This window comes from Eptatretus burgeri, chromosome 3 (assembly GCF_056783735.1).
Source record: "Eptatretus burgeri isolate ZD-2024b chromosome 3, Ebu_testis_v1, whole genome shotgun sequence".
In the NCBI taxonomy this organism is placed as follows: Eukaryota; Metazoa; Chordata; class Myxini; order Myxiniformes; family Myxinidae; genus Eptatretus; species Eptatretus burgeri.
This window is the reverse complement of record NC_140963.1, coordinates 87,537,762-87,545,995: the sequence shown is the minus strand read 5'-3', so window position 1 is coordinate 87,545,995 and position 8,234 is coordinate 87,537,762.

Here is an 8,234-nt window from a genome sequence, read left to right as displayed (position 1 = left end):
GGTTGTTGTACTGTAATGACAATGATTAGTATGCAATGTCTAAACCTTATGGAAGAGTTCTTACATTTATAACAAGATAGGCAAAGATCCCACACTTGGCAAGCATGCTCATGAGTATGCCAAACACCCTTCAATGTGAGTTTATAAAAGCCAATTTGTACAGTGGTGAATTGCAGTGGACAACTGTATATGGTTGGATTGGTGCTTCTTAGACAGGGTGTTGTATCACAAAGTGCAACATCCCTCAGATGGACATTAAGCCGGGTGACCTGTCGACTAGAATGAGAGTTGGTGTTCTTCGATGAAGGATCGGTGAATTATCTATGAGGGACGGTTGAAGGAGACAGGACTCTATACATTAAAAAATGAAGAGGTGACGAGGAGATATGATACAGATGTTTAAGATAACGAAGGGTATCGACAAAATAAATGCAGAAGAAATATTCAGCAGGACCATATGATAGGACCAGAAGCCTTTCTTGATGTACCAGACTCCTTGCAGAGCATTGGTGCTGCTGCAGAAGTTTCTTCGCAAGAGTTTTTTGGGTGGTTTGGCATCACCTTCCCAGTGTTGTTTGTCTGTCTCTATCCATTTAGATGCTGAGCATCAGGCAAAGAAGCAGCACTTAACATTTTTTAAGTCTTTGGTATGATCCAGACAGGGTTTGAACCAGCGACCTCCCAATCTCAGAGTGGAAACTCTCACCATCCATCCATCCTTTGAGACCGTACTCTGTGCAGAGCGTTGGTGCTGCCTAAGCAGTCTCCTGGGTTATTTGGCACAATCCTGGATGGGTTGCCACTCCGACGCAGGATAACAGCAAGCTGGAGCTCATTTTGCCGATCTCAGAAGGATGACATGCTGAGTCAACCCCACCTGGTATTAATTCAACAGCCAAGCGGGATTTGAACTCAGGACGCAAGGATCCCAAACTTATCACCCTAGCCATTTAGCCAACACCAGGCATAAACTCTCACCATTATGACACCAAGTCTGGTCCCAGGGCCATAGCCCGAGAGTAAAGAAGTTGATCGTTCGGATTAAACAATAGTAAGGCAATGGTCTTTCACTCCGAGAGTAGTTCATGCATGGAATGGTCTCCCTAGAAAGGTGGTGGCAACAGAAATAGTGGATGGGGATTCAATTTGAATGAGATAGGTTTCTGGAAGCAGTGAAGGTAGAAGGACTTACTTGGAGGGACTGTATCTTGCATGTGGATGGGTGATAGTTTCCTTGTGTAGTGATTCTAATGTATGAAACGGAAGACCAAGAAGGAACCCGAAGAAGTGAAGGGCAAAGATTGAATCATCAGGAGGAACCTGGATATGTGGAAAGGTCTAATCACTGGTGTCTTCTGGAGGGTCTGCCTTCGTGCACCCCCCCTCCCCCAAACCAAAAAAAAAGAAAAACAAGATGAAAACAATAAAAATAAAAACATTTATAATAATAATTTAATATATAAAGAAGAAAGTTTGTGTGTTTGTTCGTTTATGCATTCGTACCCTGCAGCAACCAGTGCAACCAAACTTTGCATGGTGTCCTCTTTCATCCAGATGAAGGTCGAGGGCCATGTTTGTACAAAAAATAAAATTGACCCCAGATAAAACCAGATAAATGGCCTTGAGGCCTCAATTAGGTCTTGTGCAAATACACTTTTTGGGTTTTTTTTTTACTAGAGGCAATCGAGTCATATGTATTGTGAAGAACGTATGTTGAGGTTGTCATGATTTATTGTCAACAACACAAACTCAATTATAATAGTCATTATACGTGTGCCTGTTATTAAAAATATTGCTTTGCTTAAGCCGCTGTCACACCTTGACGATTTAGCCAGCATATGCCGATTTATGAAAAATTTGTCTAAAACACTGGCACACGTCGAATACGTTATGGGTACGTTTTGTACACGTTAAGACCACGCTGAAAAACACTGCCATACGTAGTAGTACGCTGGCTTTAAACGTTGTACTTTTGGGTTGTCCTCAAATTTTTCCATGCTTGAAATTTTACGACGTATGTCAGCATATGACTCACACGTTCTGCTACGCTGGCCATAAGTTGTAGGCACGTTATGCTATCGTTGACACACGTCGACACACGTTAGTTGTAAGTTACTCATAAGTCGAAACACGTCGAGGTAATGTTTATCGGACCCGAAACTTATTTATAACCTACGAGTAACGTTTTGTAAGCACGCTACACGAACGTTGTTCACACTTCGCAACACGTTACTTGAAAAAGATGTAGACATATTTGACATCTTCAGGACGACAACAGAACTTCATGAATGCGTTTCTAACTTACAGATACCGTATAATGGCGTATTGGCAGCGATTAGGGGAATTGATATATTTGATATATAAGCCCCCTATAAAAAGGGGCTTCGCAGGAGGAACCCGTCCTTTTTTTTTTAGACTTCGTGGTGAGTACATGTCCATGTCATTCTGAGAGATGGAGGATACGGCAACGCTGAGACGACAATGCCTACCTGGCCTCGAACATCAACATGACCTCATCGAGTTGACACTGCACCAGTTTCGTGCAAATAGAGCCGGGAGAAGAAGACGTGAACGGAGGAGACCATGGATCGGGAGGCGACGCCATTACGGCATATATGACCAGCTCATGGTGGAACTCCGGAACAAGGACCATGCATCCTTCATCAACTTCCTGCGAATGCCCCCAGCGATGTTCGACGAGCTGCTAGCCAGAGTGGGTCCAAGGATAACCAAGCATTATTATTAAATCATTTCAATGGTTGAGTGGAAGCGATTTAACTCGTTCAATGGAAACGATTTCAATTGCCGAGCACCAGCGTCCAAAAACAATAGGCGAGTGACAGCCATTTATTTAAAGTGAAGTTGCAGCCTATGAATAGAAAACCTCACGTAATCGTCGACGATACGCTGCCACGCTATGCATACGTTAGACTATCGTTGGGCATAGGTTGTGGACGCCTAAAACATGCGAATCAATCTTTGGTATAACTAATGTATAAGTTATCGAAGCGTTCTGTGTTCATTACTCGTACATTATGCATTTGTCCAAGTCGTTTTGAATACTTTTAAAACTGAAACAAAAAAATAGTTCATCGTGGGAATGAGAAAAAAAAAATTCGCCGAAAAGAACATCGAACAATGGTTCAAAGTCGTCTCCTATTCATGGACGCAATGAGGATCCATCATCACCCACACCCTCCCCATCACGCTCACCTACTACTACCAATACTACTACGACTACTACTACACTCACCTATTACGACTACTACTGACACACTCACCTACTACTACTACCAATACTACTACTACTACTACTACTATTACTGATATTGATATCTACTCAACATGGAGTCTGGAACACTGACGGGTTCCTCTTGTGAAGCCCATTTGTATATACCAATTCCCATAAACGCTGCCATACGCCATTATATGGTAGATGTAAGTAAGAAACACGTTCAGTCAGTTCTATGGTCGTCCAGAAGACGTCAATCAAATTCGTCTACAGACGACAATGTGCGTTTGAGATACGTTACACATAGGTTCAAAGCACGCTACTCATAGGTTCAAAGCACGTTACTCACAGGTTAAAAATTAAGTTTCGGGTATGCTAAACATTCCCTCGACGCGTTTCGACTTATGAGTAACTTACAAGTAACGTGTGTCCAACGTGTGTCAACGATCGCGGAGCGTGCAGAGAACTTATGCCAGTGTATGCGGAACTTGTGAGCCATACGTCGCGTACGTCGTAAAATTTTCAGCATGCTTGAAATTTCACGACGTACTCGACGTACCACGGAATATGACAGCATACTTCCTCATTTTTCATCGTGCTCCTAACGTATACACAACTTACCCATACCGTATTCGATGTGTGTCAGCGTTTTACACACATTTTTCATAGGTCGGCATACGCTGGCTAAATCGTCAAGGTGTGGCTGCGATGTTGACACTTCCAATTTTCAGGCGGTTATGATTTAAATCGGCGTGCGGCAGGTTTTTAACAGGCTACGCCACGATATCGTCGGAAATACGTGCAGCGCGCTCTGCCTAAGTTTAACTATCGTTGGGCATAGGTTGTGAACGCTGACAACGGGCTAAGCATTCGTTGGTATAAGTTATCTATAACACAACGAAACGTTCTGTGCCCGTTACTAATATGTTCTGCATACGACCAACACGTTATGAATACGACCAAAACTTAAAAGAAAACCTCAAAACTTTAGCGTACGCCAACGTTTTACATACATTTTTATACGTTGCCATTGCTGGCTTAAACGTCAAGGTGTGACAGCGCTTTTAGGGTTGCTTTCACACTTCTGCGCTCGGGCCTCAAGTGAGTATATTGCTTACACACTGTGTGGGGTTTTCCTGGGAGGGATCGAGTGACATGTGTGTGTATATATATATATATATATATATATATATATATATATATATATATATATATATATATATATATATATATATATATATATATATATATATATATATATATATATATTGTGAATATCATATGTTGAGGTCATCTGTAGAAATTTCTAATAATAGAAACTGTGTACGTATTCCCTTGGTGGTTGGTACGTTTCTCCCCTACCTCTAATCCTCCCCATCTCAGTATGATCCATCTGTTGCTGTTTTAACTTTAATCTACCCCAGAAGATCAGCATGCTAAGATGGCCACCAGAGCACTTTTGGTGGCTTCACTCGCACTAAGAGAGATAACTCTGGAAAGGACCATTTAGAGTGTATTTCCCATCCAGATTTATTACAACACCACCGTGTTCATGCTGCCCCTTCTGTAATCCTCCCCATATGTTGCACGGAAGTTACATGGCGTCAATGACTGATGTTAATTCATCGATTTTTATTTATTACCTCTGCCACGGAAGGTGAAGGAGGTTATGTTTTCACCCCTCTCTGTCTGTCTGTGTTTGTGTGCAGGATGTATCAAAAAGTTGTGGTTGGATCCAAATTAAATTTGGTGGGCAGGTTTGGTGAGTGACAAGGATGAACTGATTAGATTTTGGTGAAGATTTGGATCCTGATCTGACTACTAGAATTTTTTAAGTGATTCTTCACCATTGAGAGATAGGGCCAAAAACGATATATGGTATGGTATTTCAAAAATGTATGAGACCAGATATGTTCTCTTGGATCAGGTATTATGCGGTGGAGGTATGCGGTAGAGGTATGCGGTGGAGGTATGCGCTCCACCAAGTGCCCTTCTAGTTATATTTTTGCATTCCCAGGTCATGAAAACGAATTTTGCATGTAAGTGATCTGCCTCTGGACTACCAAGATATTTTTGATTCTGACTTCGTCAATTTTCAATGGAACTCCCAAGGAACACTTCTGTTAAGAAATATATGAATTACCTTACTTGCGTAAAAATACTGCCAAATGTGACCAACAAAAAGACCCCTGATGGGCAGAAACAAATCAGATGCAAAGAGAATTGCGGTCTACAGGTCATTTGAGACTCAAGAGCAGACGCAGGCTCGGTTTGAGGATCAACATGCAAGACAAGCAGCCTCCAAGTCATCTGAGACTACAAAGCAGACACAGGCACAGATTGAGGATCAACGTGCAAGATAAGCAGCCTCTTGGTCAGCCTTGACTACAGAGCAGACACAGGCTCAGTTTGAGGATCAACGTGCAAGACAAGCAGCCTCCAGGTCAGCTGAAACTACAGAGCAGACAGGCTTGGATTGAGGATCAATGTGTAAGACAAGCAGCTTCCTGGGAAACATGTTGAACATACTTGGAATGTAAAGCATTTCAATACAAGTCCAAGCACATTTTCAAATGCCCAAGATTGGTAAGTCATACAAAACCTTAAGGCCAACATTCCCCAATTTGTCATGCAGGAAATATTTAAATACATATTTCATTGAATTTCCCTGGGCAACGCCGCGAACTTCAGCTCGTCTAGACAAATAAATGTCAGTGAGTGTCCTCCAAAGCTCCAACACGATGAAACCTCACGGCCCCAAACTTTGCATGCATAGTTAGGAAACTCTCCACTTCACTGACCTCCATCCTCTCTACCCAATCTACCCTCCATCCTCTCCAGCCCAGCTACACTCCATCCTCTCCAGCCCACCTACACTCCATCCTCTCCACCCCACCTACGCTCCATCCTCTCCACCTCAGCTACCCTCCATCCTCTCCACCCCAGCTACCCTCCATCTTCTCCACCCCACCTACCCTCCATCCTCTCCACCCCACCTACCCTCCATCCCCCCACCCCACCTACCCTCCATCCCCCCATCTACCCTCCATCCTCCCCACCCCACCTACCCTCCATCCTCCCCACCCCACCTACCCTCCATCCTCCCCACCCCACCTACCCTCCATCCTCTCCACCCCATCGTCTCCACCTCAGCTACCCTCTATCCTCTCCACCCCATCTATCCTCCATCCTTTCCACCACAGCTACCCTCCATCCTCTCCACCGCAGCTACCCTCCATCCTCTCCACCCCACCTATGCTCCATCCTCTCCACCCCACCTATGCTCCATCCTCTCCACCCCATCTACCCTCCATCCTCTCCATCCCATCTACTCTCCATCCTCTACACCCCACCTGGCACCTCCCTCCACCACTCCTCTTCCCTCCAACTTCCATCGTGTTCATCCCCGACTGACGTTACAAATTGCAAAGTCATGCTGAGTTTGCGAGACCGCGCCTTGTAAGAGGTTTATTATTATTCAGGAATCCTAATGAATCCACCACGACGGATATAGACCAGGAAGGCTTATTATTTAAATATGGCAACACTGTCAGAGAGAAGTTTTTCAAAGCGTACTCATGCAGATGTGACAGCCAGCTTAATATGAGTGTGCGATGCATCCACCCGAGATTGTATATTGAATGACTATGAAGGCTTCAGAGCACAGTATCGATTGGGAACACTTTCCATAGTATACAGTGGGTGCCCTGACCACAATACAATATGGGAAATAGTAAATCTTGTGTTGAAATTTTGATTATGAACCAATTGGGTGCAAATCGTTTGGCCTGTTCACAGTTCCCATTTTAACCAATGGCTCGTGCTAATATAATCGGTAATCCAGGTTAATCTTTGTCCTGCACGTGATGTTTATACAAGCCCCACTAGTCTATGACCTGAACATCAACGGGTCCATATGTCCCAGAATTTTAAAAAAAAGGACACCCGGTCGAGCACACACACCTCCGCCAGGTGAACAGTTTACGTCTTGTATCCCACTGACGGGCCGGATCTGGATCTGGACCTGAACCAAAATCGAATCACCTTGTTCTTGCCACCTATCCAACTGATCCGCCAAGTTTTGTCATAATCCTTCAATAACTTTTTGAGATATCGAACTAGATATACATCGTTTTGACCCCATCTCTCAAATGTTTTAGATTCTCTTTTTTTAAACTTTTAAAAAAATTCTCAGATCCGAATCCGGATCTTCACCAAAATCAAATCAGTTCGTCATTGTCACACACACACACACACACACACACACACACACACACACACACACACACACACACACACACACACACACACACACACACACACCCAACCCGTCCACCAAGTTTCGTCCGAATCCATTCGCAACGTTTTGAGATATCATGCTCACAGACAGACAAACAAACAGATATTTTTCGGATTTTTTTCAAAAATTTCAAAGTCCCGTTGCCAGGCAACGGTGGCGTCCATAGCAACGGTGCTCAAAAGCATACAACTCGATCCTGGTATGAAACTACCAGTCAAGTTTCATCAAAATTGGTTGACTCCCCTGGCCTCCAGAGCTGTCCATTACATACAAACAAACAGACAGACGGAAAACCTGAGAATAACGGTAATCTAGCGACCACCCAACAGACAGGTGTGAAAAACATAACTTCTGCTCACCTTTGGTGGCAGAGGTAATGAAGCATGAAATGATATCGGTAGGACACCTACCACATCTTACTAAGATCACTTCAGTCGAAGATAAAACAGTATATATATATATATATATATATATATATATATATATATATATATATATATATATATATATATATATATATATATATATATATATATATATATGGACCGTGTGGACCGTGTGGACCGTGTGGACCGTGTCTCCGTGCCCGCACCCACACTCCTTGCTCACACTCCACTGCAGCTGCAGTACTACTCTAGTCGGATCATCCGCTGCGATCCAACACCGCCGAGTGTCGAATCTCAGTGCAGTCTCTCATTCTAT